This window comes from Elephas maximus, chromosome 27 (assembly GCF_024166365.1).
Source record: "Elephas maximus indicus isolate mEleMax1 chromosome 27, mEleMax1 primary haplotype, whole genome shotgun sequence".
Lineage (NCBI taxonomy): Eukaryota > Metazoa > Chordata > Mammalia > Proboscidea > Elephantidae > Elephas > Elephas maximus.
This window is the reverse complement of record NC_064845.1, coordinates 10,322,264-10,348,351: the sequence shown is the minus strand read 5'-3', so window position 1 is coordinate 10,348,351 and position 26,088 is coordinate 10,322,264. Positions and strand designations below refer to the sequence as shown.

Sequence of the window (26,088 nt, the reverse complement as noted above, 5' to 3'; positions counted from 1 at the left end):
GTTTGATTCCCAGCCAGTGCATGTCATGTACAGCCACTACCCACCTGTCAACGTTGTTATGATGCTGAACAGGGTTTAGAGTAGCTTCCAAACTTAGATGGACTCAGGAGAAAGGCCTGGTGACCTACTTTCAAAAATCAGCCAACGAAAACCCTGTGGAATACAACGGTACAATCTGCAATCAGTCATGGGGGTGATGCGGGACTGGGTGGCAGTATGTTCCGTTATGCGTGGCGTCACCATGAGTTGGGAGCTGAACTGAAGGTAGCTGACAACCATAGAATTTATAATACCAATATAACTTAGCGTTTCTAGTTTATTCCAAGATTGAGAGTAAAGATATCTTCAAGAATATGAAGAATTAAGAAGCCGGTCTGTTTGAATTACTTCTTATTCCTAATGTTATGAACTATATATTAAAAAATTTTTATTTTCATGAAATATATATAACAAAACATTTATCAATTCAGCCACTTTTACGTGTACAATTCAGTGACATCGATTACATTCACCATGTTATACAACCATCAACACTGTCCATTTCCAAATTTTTTTTATCACCCTTAACAGAAATGCAATACCCCTTAAGCAATACCTCTTTGTTTCCCCCTCTCATTCACCCCTGGTAACCACTAAGGAACTTTGGTCTTTATGCATTTGCCTATGCTGGGTATTTCAGATAAGTGAGGTCACACAATATTTGTCCTTTTGTGGCTGAACTTTTTCACTCAGCCTTATGTTTTCAGTGTTCACCCATGTCATAGCATATATGAGAACTTCTTTTCTCTTTGTGGCTGAATAATATTCCATTGTCTGTATATGCTACACTTTGTTTACCCATTTATCTACCGATGGACATTTAAGCTGTTTCCATGTTTTGGCTGTTGTGAATAGTGGTGTTTCAACGGACATGGGTATGCAAATATCTGAATCCCTGCTTTCAGTTCTTTTGGGTGTATACCTAGGAGTGGAATTGTTGCATCATGTGCTAATTCTGTATTTAATTTTTTGAGGAACTGCCACACTGTTTTCCATAGTGGTTGCACCATTTTTTAATTCCACGAATGGGTGAGTGTTTCCTTATCTTAGTATCTTTGCCTATACTTGTTAGTTCTAGTGTTTGTTTTTTTTCCTTTTCTGATAATAGTCACCCAATCAGGGTGAAATGGCAGCTCATTGTGGTTTTGATTTGCATTCCCGTAACGACTAAGGACTTTGGGCATCTTTTCATGTCCTTCTTGCCTATTTGTATATCTCCTGTGGTGAAGTATCAATTCAAGTCCTTTGCCCTTTTTTTAAAACTTTTCTTTTTTTTGGTCTTTTTGTTGTTGATAAGTATTTTATTCAAGTGGTCTTGTGTTATTTAATAGTTTGGTTTTTCCCTTCACACAAGAATGTCTGTAAAGACTCATATGCCTCCATGTTTTTTAAGAAACAAACGGTGCTCTGTTTTTCTATTCAGTTTAATAATAGTTGCTTTGCAATTGTGAGACAGCAGATGAGACATCAAAAACTAATATATTCAACTCCCTCAAAAAATAAAAGTCAGAGACAGACTAAATACGGGCTAACTGAGGCTCATTGATATTTTGTTCTAATTAGATAAAAATAGAAGGTAAATATTCTGCCACTGTGGCTTTTAGTAAAGTTAGAGCATGTGGTTGTCCAGGCTTTCCTGCAGTGCCCTTTAAAAAATCATTTGAAAATATTTTGGGTCTGCTCTCCTTGAGACAATATAGTTTGGCAGTGTATTGGTAACTTAATAAGCTCGCCATATTTGTCATGCAGAAACTGTTCTTATTATGCAAAGCTGTCAGACAGATTGAGTGTATAATTCTTCTTTGCATGAAATAATGTGATAAAACTCCAGTATCAAATTGAATGCCGTACCAGCATTTGGAATCTTTCAGGCACAGGTTGGAATTGTTTTACAATGGAAGCATTGTTTGATGACAAATACTCTTTCTGTAACGTTCATCACTTATGTTTTAGTAGTAGACATTATCCTCCGACTCCAGGCCTGCCTTTTTTGTTCTTAACATCCTGGAAAATTAAGCCTGCTTCTCAGTTATGTTTGGCATTTTTTAAATGGTTAACTGCTACGATTGTATTACATTGTCAGGGTGGTAGGTGTTTTTATTCTTCCTACAAAAGTGTAACGTATTGAATTTTGCCAGGTTCGTGACACAGCAGGCAATGTGTACCTCCTTGCACCGTGGTAGAGAGAGTCTCAGCTCAGAGGAGAATTGCATGCAGTACGGGCCAATGTAATGCATGTTGACATGAGCAGTGGGAGAATCATCGAGCAGAAGTGTGGACAGAGCCCATGGAGCAAATTCCAGATGGTCTGGCATTCATGTTTTGCCCAGTGGTGGACATCCTCAGAGAACTGGCCCTGCCATGTTAGTTTCTTCAGGTTAAAAGGGAAAGAGATGGCTACAAATAAGCATACAGCAAATGTGCTTAAAGCTGGTCTTTGCCAAGCAAGTTCCTGTTACAGAGTGGCCCTGTGCCAGAGTCCTTCCAAGCACTCCACTGCTACTTAATGTATTTGGTATGTGGGAGAAACTCGTAACTCTGGGACTGCCCACTGCACAACGTCTGTCAGGTCTGAAGTGTGAGCATTCCAAAGACACACAGCCACCCAACTCTGGGCTCAACAGGGAGGTGTTTTAACTGTGGGAGGGCTTCAACAAAGGAGGAAGAGGGACGAGACCAAAAAGTGTATTTGTGAAGTTTCTCCCTCTCTCCCCTCTTTCCTTCTCTGCTTTCCTTCCTCCCTTTTTGCCTCTCTTGCTCCCTCCCTTCCTCTCCCTACCCCACTTTCTCTCTCTGTCTTCTCCTGCCTTCCTCCCCCTCCCTCATTCCTTCCTCCCTTTCTCCCTCCCTCTTCTGTCTTTTTTCCCTTCCTCTCTTCCTTTGTATTCTTCTCTCCCTCCCTTGATCCCTTTGATTTTGTTTTAATTCAGTTTCGCTTTTGAATGGAGCTCTGTTCTAATTGTATTAAAAAAGGAGGAAAACATATTCATGGAGCCCATAGACCAGGATTTGGCAAACCTTAATTTCTCAGCTGTTCAGCCTTTCCGTTTTTTTTTTTGTAACAAAAGAAAACTCTGGTTTCGCGTCTCCTAACTTCGTAGAGATGTCTCCATCTGGAATGAATTCGGCGTCTTTCACAAATATTTGTTCTCTATTCAAAACTCATCTAAAAATAGTCCTCAAACAAGTAAAAAAGAAAAAAATATTTTGACATTTTCTTTGTGTTTTGTGTGGTAACCACAGTTTGAGACAGTCCGTTAATTTTCACAGGCTTAAGAGCCTTTGTACTCTCCTATACATGTACAGCGTACTTTGCTCAAGGATGACTTTCTGATCCAAAATACAATACAGCAATCGTGCTGGTTAGTAAGTCACTACTCTTATCACAAGCCACCCTTCACGTAATACAACCATCCAAAGCGAAACGTTCAATAAAGGTCTACTGACACGTGCTAAAAATGACTTTTCTCACGTAGTTTAATCCAAAGGAAAACACCAGCTGAAGTTAAGGTGGATACACAGCCTGATCCACAAACAATCCTGGATGGCAGTGAAGAGTAGTGAACCAAAGGATTACCTTCTAGGAAAGCTGGGTCCTTCTAAGGACAATAATTACTCCTGTAATTGACTGGGAGCCCTGGTGGTACAGTGGTTCAGTGTTATGGCTGCTAACCAAAAGGTCAGCAGTGTGAATCCTCCAGCTGCTCACTGGAAACCCTATGGGGCAGTTCTTTTCTTCCTTTGCCATCATTTCCCCCTTTGAGAGGAAGAAATGGCAATTTATTGATCTTTTTGGTCAAATCTATGTTTAAATAATTTAAAAATATTATGCTCAAATTCTGTACACTTTCTTCCTTTTCCTAGCCTTTTAATACTAGTTGATGTTTTAAAGGATAAGGCTTTATAAAACCTGAAGCTGTGCTTTGAAAAGTTCTCTATCATTATAGGAGCCCTGGTGGTGCAGTGATCGAGTGTTTGGCTGCTAACCAAAAGTTGGGCAGTTTGAATCTACCAACTGCTCCTTGGAAACCCCTTGGGGCAGTTCTACTCTGTCCTTTAGGGTTGCTATGAGTCGGAATTGACAGCAATGGTTTGGGTTTTTGGTTTTCTGTCAATGTAACTTTATTGTAATGTGTTTAAAATGATAAAACTGACCCTGGATCAACAATGAATATAGTAACTTTGTTGTTCTTAACCCCCGAAGCTTATCCTTTTTGTTATTTTGTGGAGATGATGAAGAGAAATTCTCCAGTTTCAAGTTGGTTGACATTTATAAAGATGTTTATAAATTAATGGATACATAGCTATCACAGGTTTAATTTGTAGTAAATCAACATATTATCCTAGGAATACCTGAAGTGAAATATTAAAAATTCTCCCGACAATCAAAACTACTTCTCCTATTAGAGAAATGGAGCTCTGGTGGCACAGTGTTTAAGAGATCAGCTGCTAACCAAAAGGTTAGCAATTCGAATCCACCAGTCGCTCCTTGGAAATCCTGTGGAGACAGTTCTATTCTGTTCTATAGGGTTGCTACAATTCAGAATCGACTCAAGAAGTGGTTAACTGTGTGGCTCAAGTGATCCATAAGGTTTAGGAAAGTAGAAGGGAAAATTGTGTTTCAGATTTGCATGTGTGTTCTAATGTTATATGAGAGCTGAGGGCCAGAGTAATGGGCAAACCATCTTATAAACCTAAGACATAAATAGGAAACAACCTCACAACACTAGTTGTCTCTACTAGTGCTAAGTGTCCCTAGACGTGGAGTTAAGGGAGGTGTTTGGCAAATTGGTCTTCCTAAATCACGTTTATGGTACAAGACAGTATCCCATAATTGTGTTTCAGAAGAGAGGAGGTGGTTTGAAAAACAACCAATCAGCTCCATTTATCCTCTGACAACCTGGATTAGAATAAGTCACCCAGGAGGGATTTAGGTCTTCTATTCTGGCCTCCTCATTTTAGAGATGAGAAAACTGAGGCTCAGCAGTATCAAGTGACAGACCCAAGAACCAAAGCCAGTTAAAGGTGCAGGGAACTGGGGACAAAACCTACACCCCGGTCCGTGTTCTTTCCTCCCCCTATCATCAGCCTTCCTTAAGCTCCTCTGGACAAGCTCCACATCCATTTTATGTTTGATTTGCATTTGTTTTATTTGCAAGCTGTAAAATATCAATCCCAGCATCTTAAATATCATAAATGGGGCTTAGAATGTATTTTTTATACTTCATCTGTGAGTTACATAAAGGCAAATAAAATGGTTCCATACTTTACAGATTGATGTCAGCTGAGGCACACACAAAAAAGGGTCATTGCTTGCCTTCCACCCGACAATAAGTTCTTTGTAAGCTACAGAATAGAATCTCTTCTGTAAAGGTTTAGATCCCTGAGGCAGGAACATCATCCACATCACCTAGGAGTTAGAAATGCAACCTAACCAACTCCTTCTCAGATTTATGGAATCAGAATCTCCGGGATTTGGGCTCAGCAGTCTGTGATTTAAAAGCTCTCCAGATAATTCTGATGCAAGCTAATGTTTAAAAACTACTTACCCGTTGATTTCTATTACACTTATCCCTGACTTACAACAGGGTTCCGTTCCAACGACTCCTTTGTAAGTCAGGGGCTGCCTGTATACTGGTCTAGGTTTCTTGCCTTCCTCTCCCCTCCCCATTTCTCCTTCCTTCCCTTCCTTATTACATAAATGCTTGAGTTTTTGTTTGTTTTGTTTTTGCATAATTAATGCCTTTTAAATAAATAGTTATTTAGTACTCACGATATCAGCCATTATTCTAGCCTTGTAATATGGTTTACAACCAATTCCATCACCCCTTTACGGGTGAGTGACCCAGCATCATCAATTTTGATGAGATTCTTGGCGGGTGTTTTCTTGGCTAATTCCAAATGATTGCCTTTCCTGTTTGTCTCATTCCTCACTTGCTACTAATTGGCATCTTTGTTGGCTGACCCCACTGAGAGGTCAGCCACAGAATGCTGGAAGACTTAACGTTCCTGTCTCTTGGGTTGCCCTCTTACCCCTGCCCATGGTCTCTCCTGGTCAGGGCAGTGGAACGGGATGCCTTAGCTGGGGAAGCCTGCTTTCTCCAGGGTTCACGCCATAATTCTTCTGGAAATAAGTAGAAAAGCCTCATTCCTCAAGCTCTAGCCCTGAATTCCCTTTTCTCTGACACTAAATTCACTTCATTATCCTTGTCTGGCTGCAGAAAGACCAAGATTAATGGCATTTGCAAATGAAAAGAATCTTGAGGGCAAGGGCTTTGGCGTATGCCTGATAAGAAATCAGTTGTTGTCTCTGTCAGTGCTTCACCTACTGCTGGGAACTCTAGGAAGTGGCTGCTGTTCCTTCTAGATGGAGACTTTCTGATCTTTTGTTGTCCAAAAATGGTTGCAGAGTATTGCAGAGAAGTCATTAATCATGATTATTAAGCAAGGGGATAGACACACTTCACGACAGCTTGATATTTCACTCTACCAGCACTGTGGAGTGGATAGACCTCATCACTTTAAAAAAAAGAAGATCAGAACGCTGTTGTAAGGAAAGTCACATCTCTATGGTAAGGGGGCCAATTGTATTAAGTCAGCAGTTGCCAAACAAATACAATCTCAAGTGTTCTAGCAAGAACTACATCTAAAATAATATGTTCCTGACAAATTGCAGACACCAGAAATTCTTTTAATAGAGAGGAAAACTTGGAGGAGATTCAAGGAAGACATGAAGTTGAAATGCCTTGTGAACACAGAAACTAGTTGACTTAAAAATACAAGATTGTACGGAGTTCTGATGTCTGATAATGGGGTGGAATGAGGGCACGTTTTGTTGGATGTAAGGTAGGAAGAAACTGATAGCAGAAGTGTCCTTTGGACCAAAGAGAATGACCATCAAGGGAAAAAGTGGTGAGGCCTTTGACATACACGTGCCTTGAATTTTTGCTGACGTCTGTACTGACAAATTTTCTTCTGTCGAAGTAGTATTTTCCAAGTGACAAAGTCATGTAGGGAGAGATTCGTATGTCTTCTAGGAGTCCCTAGTTGGCACAAATTGTTAAGCACTCAGCTACTAACCAAAAGGCTGGCAATTCGAACCCATCCAGCAGCACCTTAAAGGAAAGACTTGGAAATTTGCTTCTGAAGGGTTACGAACCAAAAACCAAACTCGCTGCCATCAAGTCAATTCCGACTCATAGCAACCCTATAGTGCAGAGTAGAACTGCCCCATAGAGTTTCCAAGGACCTTGCACCTGGCGGATTCAAACTGCTGACCTTTTGGTTAGCAGCTGTAGTACCTAACCACTATGCCACCAGTGTTTCCCGTTTACAGCCTTGAAAATCCTGTGGAACACAGTTCTACTTTGACGCATACGGGATCACCGTGCATGGGAATCATGTCTGACAGTAGCTGGGTTTTTTTTGTTGTTTGTTTGTTTTTGGTATGTCTACCCTCAAATAAAATTTGAGACCCCTTCTTTAAAAATTATCAAGAATTTCAAGATAGTAACCGCAGAGTATTAAACCAGGAGTGATGTCTTTCTAAGTATGGAGCAGGGTACACAGGTCTCATGTCAACAAAGCTGGCTTTGTCTTCCCTTATTGCTTTTTCAGGATGTTTTCTCCCATTTCTGCCCAACGTGCATCACCCTTGGAGTGCTACCTAATGACAGAGTGCAATTTTGTAAAGTTTTATTCTGACATCGTATTTTAAAAATTCTCTCTAGAGTTGTTTTGAGAACAGAGGAAAACCTTCTCAAGTAGCCAAAAAAAATGAAAGTTGAACATGTCATAAAATCTTAGGCATGTACCTCTTCATCATATGCTTTACAGTGTGAGTCCCAAGCTCCTTCTGCTCAAAAATCAAGTGCCCTGGGGAGAGAGAATGCCTGTTGCTTGATCTCATTATATCAAAAGCAAAGTTGACCTTGTCATAAACTCACCTAAATTCAGTTCTGTTTATGGAAGGTGTTAAATACCTCAGTTTACTCTATTTGCTTTGTGTTTTATTTATTTATTTTTTTGGATTTACAAGATACTCATGTCAGTGTTGCAGTGGTTTATCAGAAATGATAGCATATAAAATGTACTTCATGTTTTCTATCACCCATTCCCATTGTATTTCCTCTTTTAAGAAAATACATTTTTTTTTATTGTGGAATAAAATAAATCCTTTTTAGAATTGATAAAAGGTTATCTTTATTTGAATAATTTTTAATGATACTCTTACTTTTTTTGTTTTTTTTTTGTTTTTCAACCTGTGAAATATCCTTGGCATGATCTCTATGTAACCTTTCCAGTGAATAAGAATAGCTAACCACTATCAACAATCCTTTTGACTTGTTAGATGAAAATAATTCCCTACATATATATAAAATGCTGTTATATATTGTTATTGTTGTGTGCCACCAAGTTGGTTCCGACTCACACCTGCTTATAGTGAACTGCCCCATAGAGTTTCCAAGGAGCAGGTGGTGGATTTGAACTGACGACCTTTTGGTTAGCAGCCAAGCTCTTAACCACTGTGCGACCAGGGCTCCATTGTTATATATATATATAAAGTAAAGAAATAAGCTGTGAAATCTTTCATATATAATACATTCAATTAATTTATAATGATAGTTGCATAATATTAAGAAATGTTAAAGAATGAAAATATTATATATATGTTTCCTGATGTAATTCTCAGCAGCTTTATGAAGTAGGTGTTATCACCGTCTTTTCAGAGGAAGAAAGAGACCCAGGGATATTAAGTAAGTTATTCATTGTCAGGCATTAAGAGTTTTGAACGTGGATCTGTATTAATTCCAAAAAGCATGCTTTCCTTGTACTCCCCTACAGTCATGAGCAAAACATTTTAAAATTTTTCTGTGTATTTTTATTCCCTTATCTCTCTTTCCCCCTATTCTATTACATGAAGTCAGCCAGGTAACAAATGTTTAATTTGACCAGCAAGCTCAAGGAGGTAAGGTGGCTTGCCTCAGCTTGCTGAGCTCTTTACTAGCAGAGCAGATACAGATGATTGCAGTAGTGATCCCCAGTGCTGGGCGCTTACCCCTAGACCAATGCCATCTCCACCTGGCTTCTCGTCATGTTACTGCTCTTAGCTAACAGCATGCACTTATTGTCAACCATTTATGATCCTTTATGAGAGGCTTTGCCTGTTTCACATGAAGAATTACTATCATTTTCCTTCTCCTGCCATCTAAAAGAACAATTACCCTCCAACGAGGCATGCAAACCATCATCATTTTCATTCTGAGAACGTAAAACTGAGCTCTTCATTTTAGGGTCCGCGCCATACACTGCTAATTGGATCTTCTTTAATTGAATTAGAACCAGAGAGGCACATTTTCTCTTGTCTGTGTAACCTCACGCCTCTTGTTTAATCTTCACAAAACATCATGTGTTGGTAAGATCACATCCCTGGGGACACAACTGGGGTAGCTGGTGACGCCAGAGATTTCTGAAAGTAAGAAAGTAATTCCTGGCACAATAGGGAGAGGAATTTTCTCAGTAATAATGTGAAAGAAATTGAGAAGAAACTGTGATGAATGAACAGAAAATAGATACTTGGCTTCCTCACCAAACTAAAGTAGTGGATCACCCATAGGGACTTGAGACCTAGTTCTCTCTACCACTCATAGGTGTACTGAAGAACTAACCAGTCAGAAAGTCCAATTTATAAGTTTATTTTAAATGGATAGAAAATGGGGAATTTCTTATTGGTTCGAATACATATTTTAGCTGGGTGCTTTTCTGAATTTGGAATACGCTGAAAATTTGTTTACTAGTGCCTTCCCCATTGTTTTCCATTATCCATACCTCTGTCTTATTTTTATTTGTATAAGGTATTTGAAAGTTAAGAATCACTGAAAATAAAAAGCAGCTTTGAAATACATCCCTGAGTATCACAGAACAATAAACAGCTAACTTAGCTCTTCAATCACAGAATCACAACAGGTCAATTAGCTGTATGCCTGGGATACCATCAAGTGAGTGAAGATTCTATTTCCATGGTTTCCAAATATAGGATCATCTTTCACCTTATATTCTGTGCCTATTTTGACCAACTATATGATCAGGGGTGCCCTAGTGGCCCAGTGGTTGAGAGCTCAGCTGCTAGCCAAAAGGTCAGCAGTTCAGATCCACCAGCTGCTCCTTAGAAACCCTAGGGGCAGTTCTACTCTGTCTTACAGGGTCGTTATGAGTGGGAACCAACTCAGTGGCACCTAACAACAACAACAATGTAGTCAAGTAAGTGTAAGTTAAAAATCTGCAAATCGTGACTTAGTCATACAATTTTGCAAACTTATGGAAATAGTCCATACAGTCGAGGACAAATTGGAGAGGATTCCCCCAGCCCCTTCTCCCTGTAAAATTCTATAATTCTGAGTGTGTAAAATAAAGGCAGTGTTGAAGGTCCAGACAAGAATTTTTATAGGAGTAATTTACCGATGGAAAAAAAAAAAAAAATGGATTTACTGGCTCATGTTAAAGTGGAGACTGAAATTCTAATCAGACAAATATTGCGTATTATATAGGTTTAAGCCATTTAAAATTTGCCCTATTAGGAAAGAATTTCAGTGCAACTGGTTTCTTACAGAGTTGCTACTCAGTAGAAGAATGATTTCTGAAATGGTGCAGAGTTTGTGTCTATATATATGTGTGTGTGTGTGTCTATATATATATATATGTATATATGTCTATGTGCGTGTATATATATATATTATATAAAACTAGATTTGGTAATATGTTTATATCCATGTTTTTCATCTAATCAAGTAAGATATGTTAAAACAACCTAAGAAAATCCATGAATCCAGTGGAAGTTATGATTTCTGGGTTGATTGAACTACTTTTGGGGAAAGGTTTATAACAAATAAATGTGCACAGAAGTGATGCTGTATTAAGGCTTCCTTTTCCCTGAAGACATAACCAATTCCCTGAGAAAACCATGTATTTTCTACTGAAGTCTAGTCCTACCAACACTGATAATGTTGCTAAAGCTAAATAAACCACCTTAATAGACAAAGAAGAACAATGTGGTTTAAAATTAAATATTTTAATCCTAATGAATAATTTTAGAAACTTTCAAAATAAACTTTTTCCCCTTGAAAAGTTATTTTACATATCCTTGTAATTTTTTGGTGCCACAGGGGTTAAGAGCTCAGTTACTAACCAAAAGGTCAGCAGTTCAAATCCACCAGCCACTCCTTGAGAACCCTATGGGACAGTTCTACTCTGTCCTATAGGGTTGCTATGAGTTGGAATTGGCTTGACAGCAACAAATTTGCATTTTTTTTTTTTTTGGTTATCTAATTAATATCTCATAGTTTCTATGAGTTGGAATCGACTCGACGGCACTGGGTTTCGGGTTTTTTTAGTTTAAGTGGCTGGTTACTATTTTCCATTTATTTATGAGAGACCTTTTCTTTTGTATGTAGTATCAAACCACAGAGCAGTTCTTCTAACTTCAAAGGCAGATGAAATGTTGCCCGCAGGAATGCCACCTAGTTCTTGGTAGGAATGTTGGTGAACTGAAGCAACAGGGAAGCTGGTTCTGACTCACTGCCCCTCAAAAACACCTAAAAAACAATGACTCAGTGGCATAAATTTAATTTCCCTGCTGTCTTTGACCCTGAGGTCACTGCTTATAAGTGGTGGAGCCAGGATTTGAACTGAGGCTACCTCTTCCCTTCCTCACGGTGCTATACGACATGGTGCAGTGGGGTTTACACAGGTCCGCTTGTCCCGCTGTGCTTGTTCTTTACCACAGTGATGACCGCCTCAGAACAGCACTGCAGACAAAAGTAGTGAGTTCCTGTTTCGTCGATTACCAGATGGAGGGGATGTGGTGTTACGGTTCTTGCCAGAGGTCTACAGTTAGGTGGCAAAGCTGAAATCTGAACCTAGATTGCCTTCCGTAAGTATAAACTATTGCTTGTATTCAGCCTGGAATCCCTCGGGGGGTGTGAATGGTTAATAAGCTTGTTTGCTAACCAAATGATTGGAGGTTTGAGTTCACCCAGAGGCACCTTGGAAGAAAGGCCCGGTGATCTGCATCTAAAAAATCAGCCATTGGAAACCCTATGAAGCACAATTCTACTCTGACACACATGCGGTTGCCGTGAATTGTAATCAACTCAGTAGCAACTGGTTGGCTGGTTATACTGACCCCAGACAGTGGAAATCCACCCTTCCTGCCTTCCTTCCTGCCTGCCTGCCTGCCTTCCTTCCTGCCTTCCTGCCTGCCTGCCCTGCCTGCCCTGCCTGCCTGCCTGCCTGCCCTGCCTGCCTGCCCTGCTTGCCTGCCCTGTCTGCCTGCCCTGCCTGCCTGCCTGCCCTGTCTGCCTGCCCTGCCTGCCTGCCCTGTCTGCCTGCCCTGCCTGCCTGCCTGCCTGCCTTCCTTCCACCCTTCCTGCCTGCCTGCCTGCCTTCCTTCCTTCCTGCCTGCCTGCCTGCCTGCCTTCCTTCCTTCCTGCCTTCCTTCCTTCCTTCCACCCTTCCTGCCTGCCCTGCCTGCCTGCCTGCCTGCCTGCCTGCCTGCCTGCCTGCCTGCCTGCCTGCCTGCCTGCCTGCCTGCCTTCCTTCCTTCCTTCCTTCCTTCCTTCCTTCCTTCCTTCCTTCCTTCCTTCCTTCCTTCCTTCCTTCCTTCCTTCCTTCCTTCCTTCCTTCCTTCCTTCCACCCTGCCTTCCACCCTGCCTTCCACCCTGCCTTCCACCCTGCCTTCCTGCCTGCCTGCCTGCCTTCCTTCCTGCCTTCCTCCCTCCCTCCCTCCTTCCCTCCCTGCCTCCTTCCTTCCCTCCCTCCTTCCTTCCCTCCCTCCTTCCTTCCCTCCCTCCTTCCCTCCCTGCCTCCTTTTCTTCCTTCCTTCCTCCCTCCTTTCCTTCCTTCCTTCTTTCTTTCCTTCCTTTCTCCCTCCCTACTTTCCTTCCTTGCTCCCTCCCTTCCATTAAAACAAAGGCACTAAGCCCTCTCAGTTGTAAAGGAAAGCCTTTTTCTTATAATATTTATCCATTATTTTTGTAGGGATGCTATAGGGACAGGTCTGTGCTAGACACCATGGAATGCTGAAAATTTTTGAATACTGTGACAATCCAAAGTTTTCTATAGAATTTTAGTACACGATAGTGACAGGTTGGTTCCTATCGTCTCCTAAAAACTTCTATTTCCCTTAAGTAAACAATGGCAAATTGAAATTGTCCTTGGTTCTGCTTCCCTTCTCCAGTTCTGAATCTTCTTTTGGGAATTGCTGGGAGAGAGCAAGTTCCCCATCATCGCTACTATTTTTAGTTTCACGAAGAGTCTTGTGTCTATAAATGGTATTCCCTTTGTTGAGGCTAATGTCTTAAATGCAGTTCAAAATCAATTAGCTGTTATGTGCAACAAGGCTACCCATTAGACAGGTAACTTTTCTCTGTTGTGCGTGCTCACCAGTGTGTGGCTGGGAAACCAGAGGGTAGGGAATTGAGATGCTCGCTGTTGCTTTTCTGGGAGTGGTTTAAACCAATAGTTTTCATGTTCTTATTTCTTTGTCTGTCTTTCCAAAAAGGATCCTTTAAATTTTCCAACATTTTATCACAGAGGAAATTAATAAAATAGATGATGGTGTAATTTCTCCGTAAGGAAATTCTCCATAAAAAAGAGAATACAGATACCCCCAGTGACTGTCATCTCCAGCTCCTAGTACAGCACCTGCGGATTTCCCTGTGGGAACTTCAGCCTCAACAAGATGTCTTTTCACAAAAGGCTGTACCGTTCGTAGATATGAAATGTCAAATTCCAACCATCCTGCAGACACCATTTAGCCAACTAAATGATGACAGCCATATTTGTCTTGTTAAAGACCCTGAAGTGGAATGACTGCTACACTATTTTCCTTCAAGGACATCTTGTTAAATTATAGTGGAAGTGAGCTATTGACGAAGTTCTCCTCATTCATCTACACTTCTTTTATAATTTTAAATGATCTCATAAGCTAAAGGGCAGCCATTTGCATTCCTTTTTCAACGAATTCTACCTTATGTACTGGTCTAAAATTGTTCTTGTGAAGGGAACCGAAAGATCAAGAATGAATAAATTGTTTCTTGAAAACTCATGGCCGCAGCAACTTCTGTCACAGAAAGGCTATAGATTTAAATTTTCTAGACTGAGGAATAGTTAGTAACAGGAAGACCTACATTCTAACAATTTTGGAAAAGAAAAAGTAATGGCTAAAACAGGGATTTTTTTTTTCCTCTCATTCTTTCTTGCTTTCAGCTATTCTTCCACAAAATTTTGTTTTCCCCTGTTGCTTTCATGGGGATTCCTCTGAAAGACACAAAATGCCTTTCTCCGTAAGAAGTCCTTTCATTGGAGACGGTTCCTCCCATCCGTACCTTTGACTTGAGTTGCATGTGGTTTTTTCATTCAAAGTAAAGCACACTGTGCTCTACTGCAACTTACTAGAAGCCTCTATGAAGATGCATGTGTTATTCATTGAATTGTGCCCGCCAAAATGTGTCAGCTTTTCTAGGCTGTGATTCAAGTATCGTGTGGTTGTCCACCATTTTGTGATCTGATGTGATTATCTTATGAGTTGTAAATCCTAACCTATATGACGTTAATGAGGCAGGAAAAAAAACGGCTATGTTAATGAGGCAGAACACAGTCTACAAGATTAGGTTGTATCTTGAGTCAATCTCATTTGAGATACAAAACAGAGTAGCCAGCAGAGAGGAGAAGGACTTCATACCACTAAGCAAGAAGAGCCAGGAACACACGCATCCTTTGGACCTGGGTTCCTGGTGCAGAGAAGCTCCTAAACCAGGGAAAGAGTGATGACAAGGACTTTCTCTCAGAGCTTACAGAGAGAGAAAGCCTTCCCTGGGAGCTGGCACCCTGAATTTGGGCTTCTAACTTCCTAAACTGTGAAAGAATAAACTTCTGTTTGTTAAAGCCATCCACTGGTGGTATTTCTGTTCTAGCAGCACTAGATAACTAAGACAGCATGTTAATAGGCTTATTCGTGGATCTGATATGTTAAGGCCCAGCTAATAGTCTATGGCCAGAGGAGACCATTAAGGAAACAAGTTTGATTGAAGTCCTGACAAAGATGTTGACAGCACAATTAAAATGATTAATTCAGAGTCAGGGACTGTTTCAAACTGATTAGAAAAATAGCTTGATCATACCCCAAATTGTCCACGTGGCTAGGAGTAGCCACCTTTTTGATATAGTGATGGGAAAAGTGAAGATACACCTTAAAACAATGTCATGCTTCTTTTATTGAAAGGATACTGCAAAGTTAAAAAGTACCAAGCTGACTTGGTATGAATGGTTCCTCAGTGAGTCACTGGATCTCTTACCCCAGGCCTTTCTGCAGGGTTGCTGATTGGGATTAGAGGATACAGTCACGTTCAAGGAACGGATTAGCACAGTGCTGTAATAAACAAAGAGAATATTCGCACACACTCAGGGTTGGCCGATGCTGATATATTAATTCTCAGTTAAGAGAACTACTTATTTACCTGCTTGCTGCTGCTGTAGGGACGATGCAAATATACAGCAACGCCAGCAAAAACCAAAAAAAAACCACCCAAACCCAGTGCCATCGAGTTGATTCCAACTCATAGTGACCCTATAGGAAAGAGTAGAACTGCCCCACAGAACAACGCCAGCAGACACGCGTAATAGTTGCTCAGTATTTTTTGCATGTGCCGGGGCAGCCGAAACAATGCTTTTGAGTATTGCAAAATGATAGCAATGTATAGTTTGCTTCCAGTTCATGCTATTTTGTTGATGATTTCTGATATCCTGTGAATTCCAGTGAAGGCAGTTAACCAAGTCTTAGAGGTTCAGAACCCGTGAATTATCAGGAAATAATAAGTTGGTAGATTATTAATGAACATTACCGTTTGCTGTTGAGTCTATTCTGACTTATAGTGACCCTATATAGGATAGAGTAGAGCAGCCCCATAGGGTTTCCAAGGAGCGCCTGGTGGATTCGAACTGCTGACCTTTTGGTTAGCAGCCATAGCTCTTAACCACTATGCCGTGAAGGTTTCCTAATGAACACTAGAAGGGCATAGTTCCTGGCCTCTGTGCATACACAACTTACTTTAAAATTCTCTTAGCTTCTGTAAAAGCTAATTACATATTGTGGTATTAGCGCAGATAGTGCACAAAGAAAAATATAAAAGAACTCCTTTGACTTACAAATATAACATCCCAAGAGCAGTTGACTGGAACTTTCTAACTAAAAGCGATATGAAAAAGACGTTCTTGTCAGACTTCCTGCTTTCCTTCTTTTTGTGTTCTGTAAAGTCTGCTGATGGGAATTTCAGTTAGTGCCTTTGGCTAAATGAAAGAGGAGTTTCACCAAGAATGTTGGGAATTCCTTTGGTGCTGAGGAGCAAAATCTGAAGGCTCTGGAGACTGATGAGAGAGACGAAAATGTGGATGCCGTAAACCCCATTCTAATTCCTGCAATTTATTTCATTTTCTTCTTAAAATAATAACTGAAACTGCTTAAGAGAATTTTAAGAGAGAGTCAAATTAACTGTCTAGCACTTTCAAGTTTAATGCAAGTCAGTGTTTTTCAGGTAACCCACAGTTATGGGTAAGTAAGTGCCTTTCTAGGTCTATAATTTTTAAAGGTATTTAAAAAATAGGTTCCATTCATTGCATAAAGGATATAGACTAAAATTGATGGGGGTAAGGGTGGCATAGGGATCTCTCTGTTTTAATTTATTTTTAAAAATGAAATGCACTCATAGTCCTGTTAAACTATAGCCTGTTTTATGTATTCTTGATAAAGTTATTATCTATAGTGTGTGTGTATGTGTCCGTGTGTGTGCAGGCCTGTGTTTGTGTGTGTGTGTGTATGTGTTTATGATGGGAGGAAAATGGCCTTCTTGGAAAGAAGGGCGTTTTGACGGATCACAGAAGTAGTAAGTTATGTGGATCCCGCTGAGTTCCCCAGGTTATGACAACGATTTTACCCTTGAAGTTCATGAACCAAGGTCCTAAAGGAGCGAGGATAGAAATAAAACTCTAGTTTGGTTTACTTTGAGAGAAATACAGGGTGGGGACCTAATTAAACATTCAGTTTATTTTTCCAAACAAAACCTGTTGCGACAGCCACTCTTGAGGACGAGAGAATGCAAACTGTTCCTTGTGCACTAAAAATGTCTAGCAATGTAAAACACTGAAGTATGCAAGATGATACTGGCCTTAAAAAAAGTGTAGGTTGGTGATTATAATAACCAATTCCAAACAGTTTGGGAAAGAACACAACAGCACTGAATAAGGTTTACAATACACACAAAGTGACAACGAAGGGAAAGACAACGTACGAGTTTTTATAAGCCAGTGCTTCCTGGCAATACACTTTTAGGGTCTCTTCACAAATAAAGTTGGGAACCTTATTTTCTTCTCAGAATTCTGCTTTGCTCTCATCTCAAGTCTCCTGGCTGCCTTGTCAATTAAGTTCATTAAGGTTGAAAATAATTCCCCAAAGGGGTTATTGAACTAAAACATTTCAGGCAAAATCCTTCCCAAGATTTTTAATCTAGTCAGGAAATATTAATAATATGCAAGCGGGGTTATGCATAAAAGGAATGCTATGAAATGCTACATTGTTCGTGATGCACACAGTCAAACAAAACACTGCATTTACTGTCTCCAGAAAATGAAAGTTAATTTATGTAGTTCATCCACAGGCTTTATTATAGCGCCACATATTTGTGGTGGACCTAAGGCCATGGGAACTTTTCATTCTTGATTCTACTTCTTAAAAAAAAAAAAAAAATCAAATCACTCTATGTTTTTTAAAAAGGGGTACAGTACACTGACGGAAATGCGGTTTATAATCTCAGTTTTTCACTAAGTAGTTGGGCAGCAGTGGCAAAAAATAATAAAACAAACAAACAAACAAAACTTAAACCTCTGAGCCCTGATTTCCTTGTTAATTGAGAGTGGTTCCAAGGATCCATGATCAACTTTAAGTAGCAAATAGAATCTCAATTCAGAAATTAGAATGTGCAGTTTGCATCCAATAATCCATCTTCAATAAAAGTGTGGTTTAACATTAAATGGTGTCTCTTCTTTCAGTTCTGGTCTGCTGCAGAATGGACTCTTGAAAGGAGCGAGGGGGGCACGGTGTTGCTTCTGTCAATCCCCCCCAGCAGTTCTCTTCCCCACTTAGCCTTGTTGTTGATGTGTGCCATCAAGTCAATTCTGACTGAGATTGACCCTATAGCACAGAGTAGAACTGCCCTATAGGGTTTCCTAGGCTGTAATTTTTATGGGAGCAGGTCGCCAGTTCTTTTCTCCTGTGGAGCAGCTGGTGGGTTTGAACCACTGACCTTTCGGTTAGCAGCCGAGTGCTTAACCATTGGGCTATCAGGGCTTCTTATCCTTAGCCTGCAGCCTCTCATTTCTGACCCCTCCACTTATTCCCTAGTATCAAAGAGAGGGAGGAAGGGGAGAGCTGAAGAACACAGGGAAGTTCCTACTTGACTACACTGTGTAAGATGGTGTCTTAGTCATCTAGTGCTGCTATAACAGAAATACCACAAGTGGATGGCTTTAATAGAGAGAAGTTTATTCTCTTACAGTCCAGTAGGCTGGAAGTCCAAATTCAGGGTGCTGGCCCCAAGGGAAGGCTCTCTGTTGGCTCTGAAGAAAGGTCATTGTCATCAGTCTTCCCTTGGTCTAAGGGCATCTTAGGGCAGGAACCTCAGGTCCAAAGGACATGCTCTACTCCTGGCACTGGTTCTTGGTGGTATGAGGTCCCCAACTCTCTCCTTGCTTCCTTTTCCTATTATCTCTTGAGAGAGAAAAGGTGGTGCAGGCCACACCCCAGGGAAACTCCCTTTACATTGGTTCAGGGAGGTGACCTGAGTAAGGGTGGTGGTACAACCCCACCCTCCCTGATCCTCCCAACATAAAATGGAGGACCACCACACAATACTGAGAATCGTGGCCTAACCAAGTTGATACACACATTTTTGGGGGGACATAATTCAATTCATGACAGATGGCTTTCCATACTCTGTCCTAACATCTTTCCTGAGAACTTTCTTAGGCTCTTCAGGGACTGCCACTGCAAATGTTTGAAGGCATGTCTATGACATGGCTGATAACATTTTCTCCAGCTGTCTCATTCTTCCTGGAAGTCCACTCTGCAAGTTATCTTTGTAAGAGTCTCATTAATTTCCCAGTGGTTCTCCTGGACAGGAAACACAAAAGCTTCAGCCTAGAGCTTATGTTTCTCTCACGCTCTCTGTCTGCTTTGTAACCAACATCTTTTTCACATATCTTTGTCCTTAACATACTCCTAGAGAGTGGTCTGTTCCCAATACAGTGACATCATTTTACTTTGTCTCCAAAGCAACTCATCAGCTGCTCACTTTGTCCTCTGTAAGCACTGCATGACCCGTTGTTATCAAGTTGATTCCAACTCATAGCAACCCTATGGGACACAGTAGAACTCCGCATAGGTTTCCCAGTAGCAGCTGGTGGATCGAACTGCTGACCTTTTGGTTAGCAGCCAAACACTTAACCGCTGTCCCACCAGGGCCCCTCAAGTCCTGAATTGGAGGAACTGATCACAGAACATTATACCATATTAATTTAGGGGAAACACATTAACTTTTGAAGGCCCGTTGGAAGCTCCTCTCTCTAGACTTGAGTTGAGTGGGAAGCCAAGAACAAGATCCCCTAACAGATTTTTTTCATAAATTCTCTATCCATCTCTGTTCTTGTGGCTCCCACCATTTTTAAATGATCAATGTAGGTTTAAGGCCACCTAGGCAGTTCTGTGTCATCCTATTCTGACATTATGCAAACTCTATTGTGTGGCATGACTTACACCTTTCTTTGGTATCTGCTATCTATTTAATCTTAGTGCCTCAGTTAAAAATCCAATTTAACATAAAGTAAAAAAAATATATGATTTAAATTCTAATAAACTTTTCAATTTCTTCTTATTTCTGTGTCTCTTTATGAATCTATTCAATGAATTCCTGTTTATTCCTACAGTTTTAGCTTTTCATTTGGGACATTTTTGTAAGTAATGGATTTTCTTAAATTGTCTTTATAAAAGAATGACTGAAAATTAAAGGATGACTGTTGCTTTAGTTAACACTGTTGGTTATTTGGAAACCCTGGTGGCATAGTGGTTAAGAGCTATGGCTGCTAACAAAAAGGTCAGCAGTTCGAATTCCCCAGGTGTTCCTTAGAAGCGCTATGGGGCATTCTACTCTGTCCTATGGGGCCGCTATGAGTCGGAATGGATTCGACAACAGTGGGTTTTGGTTGGGTTGGTTATTTGCTTTGTTTTTACAAATTGAGTGATCAGTTAAGGTAGAATTAGTTCTTTTATAGATTACCGATTTATTTACAAGTAATTCTTGGTCTGGATTCATGGACATGGAACATGAAATTCTTTAGGTAAAATACAACCAACTTGCTGTGTGTGGAGTGAAAACTCAATTTAATCTTAATAGTTCTTCATTTGACCAACTTGTACAGAATATCTTATCTGTGCAAGGTGCTGCAGTACATAGTACAGAGGCAGTGAAAATCATTAGAATTAAGATTCTCCCTTCCTAAAAGAGAGCTTATGGTGATGGTTTAGTATGGACTTTAATCAACATTGTGTATTTGGGGTGACTTAGTTTCTCTGGCATGGTGATTAATAATGTGGAGAAATAATTTAAAACATAGCATCAATAGCGTGTTTTCTTTTTAATAAATAGGGATACATATAATAAACAAACAAACAAAAAATAGTCTGTAAACCACTACCCAGATAGTCTTCTGACATAAAAACTAACAACAATCCATGTGCATGATAAAAAACTTTTAATTATATGGAAAAGTATGAAAGGGAAAGTGAACATCATCTATCTTGTGTCCTGTTCCTTCTTTCCAAGCCTATCTATTAATAGTTCCTGCCGGTTCATACATACATATCATGCTTATAAATATATCATTTCAGATACGCATATACCAGCTTACTTACTTGGTTTCTTCCTTCCTTCTCTCAGTTCTTCACCTTGCTTTTTTCTCTTTCGGCTCTACCTCATTGTTACACTGAGGGTATATTCCTTACTATAGCAGAAACATTATCGATAGAGATTTACAGGCTGATTCTAAGAAAGGACGCATAAATTTATAACCTAACTAGTATAATTGAGTCTGGGTTTTACCATAGCATCTCTAGTGTTATGATCTTTGAATTTCTAAATTTTTTTCACTGCAATCTGTGAAATATGCAGTCTCATTGTTTTGCTACACATTTCTTTCATTATGAAAGACGTTAAAATATGCTTATTTGTAATTTGTGTATCTTCTCGGATTGTCCTTTACAGACTTTTATTTTGGACTCTTTGTCTTTTTATTAACTTGCTTAAATTCTTTGCAAGTTACAGGCATCAGCTCTATATCTAACATAGAATTTTATGTAATTCCCCAATTTCTTTTCTGCATTTTGATTTCAGTTATGATATTTTTACCATGTAGAAGTTTTAAATATCTGCCTTGTCAAACCTAACTTTTTTTTTCCTTCTGAGACTTTTAGGATTTGAGCCCTACTTAAAACAGCTCTCTTACTCAAAGATTATGAATAAATTCGACCATATTTTCTTCTAGAATTTTTTGCATTTTGATGTAAGGAAACACACATGTAGACACATGCTCTTGTATATATACATAACATGTATAAATTTATATATACATATATGTATAATTTTAAAATAATATGCAATTAAAAAAATTAAATCAGGTGGACCTATAACCTCAACATTATTATGTAATTCTTCTTAAAATACTGATTTGAAATTCAGTTTTAACTAGGTTTTAATTTCCTGTATATTGGGTATATTTCTGAATTCTTCTATTTTGTTCCATTCACTGTGCATCAATTCTCCCACAAAAAGAGTTTTAATAATTACAATTTTATAATTAGATACAGGGTTTGTTAAAGCTAGAATCTCTTTTTTAATCTTCACTTGGAAATATTTTCTGCAAGTCCTTATGTCCATTTTTGGAGAAAAACATAAACATTGTATTTTGTGGGTGTATTAATTAGGACTACATTGTACTTATGAATGAATTTTGAACAATCTGTCCTATTTATACTATCATTGTCTTCCTATTCTAATGCTTGGTATACCTATTAATTTACTAAAATAATCCATGTTAAAAAAAAAAACAAACCAAACCCAGTGCCGTCAAGTTGATGCTGACTCATAGTGACCCTATAGGACAGAGTAGAACTGCCCCATAGAGTTTCCAAGGAGTGCCTGGTGGATTTGAACTGCCAGCCCTTTGGTTAGCAGCCGTAACACTTAACCACTACGCCACCAGGGTTTCCAATCCGTGTGTAGTAGAATATTACATATGTGCCTGTGCCGCATAAGTCATGTGTATTTATTTTATATTTATACCTAGCATTTTAGACTTTTTGCTTGATGTTGAAAATTGGTTGATCTCTTGCTTTATATATTTTTTTACATTTTAATGATAATTTTGTATATCACTTCTTTATAGAATTATGTTAGCGCGTGGAGTATGTTTGTAATTAGATATTCCTGGGTTTTTCTCAGACGTAATCACATAATCATATCATATAAGATCAATGATGTTTATGTCTCCTGCTATCTTATTTTTATGGCTATTTTCTGTCTCTTACTGCATTTTGTAGCACCTCCAGAGTTGTATAAAATTTATGAGAATGGGAATGCCTCTTCTGTTTCATCATTAACCATGATGTTGGCTTTAAAAATAGGTATTTCTATTATCACGGGTTATTTTAATATCAATATTGGACTTGAACTCTGCCATTTTGACATAAATTAAGGAGTAGAGATTCACAGGAACGTTAATTTTTTTGAAACGGCCTCCAGCTCCTTTCTTTGCTTGATTGCAGCTGGGTGTTTTTGCTGTTCTTTTACTTACTTCTAATTAGGTTTGTGGGAAGGAAGATTTCGAGATCATGCTTCATTCTGCCATCTGAAACCAGAAGTCCTGGTGGGAATGTTTTAATTATTCATCATGCAATTTCTGTGTAGCAAATCAAATAGAGATATGTATTTTTCACTTGATGATTTTACTAACAGGATTCCAATATTCATAACTTAAGAAACTGAAAACAGCCAATAATGTTTTTAAACAACATAATTAATTATTGCTTGGAAGTTTCTACCACCGAATGTATGGACTTCCGTAAGACGAAATTATAAACCAGAAAAAGAGATCAGCGCTCATATTTTAATACTTAAGTAGTTTTTCCTAAGAAAATCTTGTTGCTAAACATATGTAGAGTTATTTTAGGTATAAACCAAGAGCCCTTTAGAAGTAGGCTCTTTCTACATCTGTGGACTCTACATGTTTTGAAATCACGTCAGTTGACACTGATTAGTATTAGGTCTGGATGCTTTGCCAGAAGTTCTTGCAGTCACAGTAAAAGTCAGAGGGCTTTTCATTTGTTTGTTTTTGGTTTCTAATTTTATTATTTGGTTGCTTTTAGTGTTTTAGTGAAATACTCCTTAAAACCTTTCTTTCAATTTATTATTATAAGTTTTATTTTTCTACTTCATGTTTTTATCCAAACTAAAATTAGAAATGCCTATATATTTGAACATTTGCATTCTCTCTTTCCACGCACACACACACATACATACCACACATACATATGTGTGTATGTAAGGTATGTATGTATGTGTTTATATATGTTTGTATGTTAACTTCTACAAATATTTGATAATCATAAATATTCATTCCATGATAAGCTCTTGTTCATATGTGATGTGAAATAGAACTATCAATCATATCCTTGCACACACAGTAGTATCATCTGTCTGTCTATCTATCTACATCTATCTATCTATCTATCATCTATAATGTATCTAATCATTCTACCCGTCCACCCATCCACCCATCCACCCATCCACCCATCCACCCACCCACCCACCCACCCACCCACCCATCCATCCATCCATCCATCCATCCATCCATCCATCCATCCATCCATCCATCCACCCACCCACCCACCCACCCATCCATCAGCAAAGTACGTAGTAAGGCACGTTTTCAGAGACTTCCATGAAGTTAAAACAAGAAGAAATGTATGATACTTAAAAGAAGCAGGCTCTGCAAACATGATGGATTCATTTGCAACATAAGGGGTGTGTACCTAGCATACTGGATGCTGACCAAGAGGAAGTCCTCTTGCCCAGGTAGTGCTTATTTGAGCAATGCCAGAGTTCTTCCATGGTGCCTTCCCATGTAGGCCAGGTGTCTCCCCAGGACTTATTTAAGCACTCGCTCTGCCAGGCTGTGTTCTAAGAGCTTTCATGTATTAACTTACTTAATCCTTACGGAACTTTATGGGATAGATACTATTTATCGATCCTGTATTCCCTTTTCACATGGGAAATTGAGGTGCAAGGCACTGAAGAAACTCTCCAGGGTCACACAATTAATAAGTGTAAACCAGGCCTGGAACCAGGTAATTTGGTTCTAAAACCCACACTTTTAACCACTATAGCACTATCTCACTGTCTCATCCATTTTTCATGCTCTGTTAGATTCACCCTAATGACATGAGTACCTCTGCTGGATGGCATGTTCTCTGAATCAGGGGCCATGCCAATCTTGCTGGCGTATCTATTCCCAGTGTCATCACAGTGCATGTAATAGGGAATGCATAACTTGTTTTCTTTGTTAATGGAATTAAAGTAAAAGTTTTCTTCACGATTCCCATTTTCCCATGGCTCACTGACAAACAGCCTTTGTAATAAACTTTGAAAAGATGAGGCCTGATTAAGAAAAAGTAATGCAGAGAAAGAACCCCATCGTTCTCTAACATATGCCTCATCTAGCCTGTTGCCTCATTTACATTTGTCATCAATACACTTTAGAATTTTTATGACAAGTGGCCAGTTTTATGAGAAGTGGCCATTTTTATTATCTTGGAGCATCTTTTAGCCAAATAGGGTAACTCTGAAAATCTGAGCAGTGGGGGAAAAAAGCTAGAAAATCCCATCATCTTCTATGACACTTGTTAATTAGGAAACATGGTTGTATGTTCGTTACATTCCAGAAAAACCGTACTTAGTGTTACAACAACATTGAGTTGTCCCAAATACCAATGATTCCACAATGTGCTCCTTTGTTTTTGAAATCAAAGAGAAAACATTCAGTGTATGATGATTCCATTTTTCCCCCCGAAAGAAATCATAATGGGAATGACTTTTGAAGAAAAATTACAAAAGGAAGCACAAATCTTAAGTGTACAGTTTAATAACTTTTGATGAAGGTCTGCCTCCACGCAACCACCACCCAGTTAAGATATACAACAGTTTTATCCAGATGTTTCCCACATTTCCCCTTCCAGGTAATACTCACTACTTTCAGTTCTAAGCAACCATTGATCTGATTTCTATCACCATAACTTAATTTTCACTTGTTCTAGAATTTTGGTAATTACAGGACCATCATTCTTTTTAGTAAACTTTGTAAGGCCTAGTAGTTGGCTACATCATAAATACATCATATAGAGAAGAAGTGCTGTCAAAGCACAACCCGTGTTGAATTCACAAAGCAAAATGTCTGTTGAACACAGACATTTAAGGGTGTTTCCCGATTATTCCTGAAAAGCAGGTCTCACGCGATTAGTTTTTCTCACCTCGGTTGCATTGTCTCTTTCTGTTGAATGACTACTGTGTGGTGTGGTGTGGTTTTACAGCCCTCTCAGTAAAGTGGTGATGGGAAAATACTTTCACTCTGTTTTATTGTCCTGGTGGTGGATTTGGTAACACCCAGATGTACAGTAATTAGATCACTGTAATCGCGCAAGAGAATGTTTTCTGAAGGCAATTTATTGAGTCAACAGACTCACCGGAGGAATACTAGTATCGTAATTTCAGAGAGTTTGGTTAACCTTTCACTTGTCAAGACTAGCCAATATGTGACCTTAGTGATTTTCAATTTCTTAAATAAGTATTCAAGATTGTCCAGACCATTGTTTTTGAGTTTTCATATGAAAATAT

The 26,088-nt window shown here is 39.2% G+C and overlaps 1 protein-coding gene across 9 annotated transcripts in view; it reads left to right on the top strand.

Moving 5' to 3' along the window:
• RBMS3 (RNA binding motif single stranded interacting protein 3) overlaps positions 1-26,088 on the top strand; it is an 817,329-nt gene that overhangs the window by 63,144 nt on the left and 728,097 nt on the right. The window lies entirely within an intron of this gene.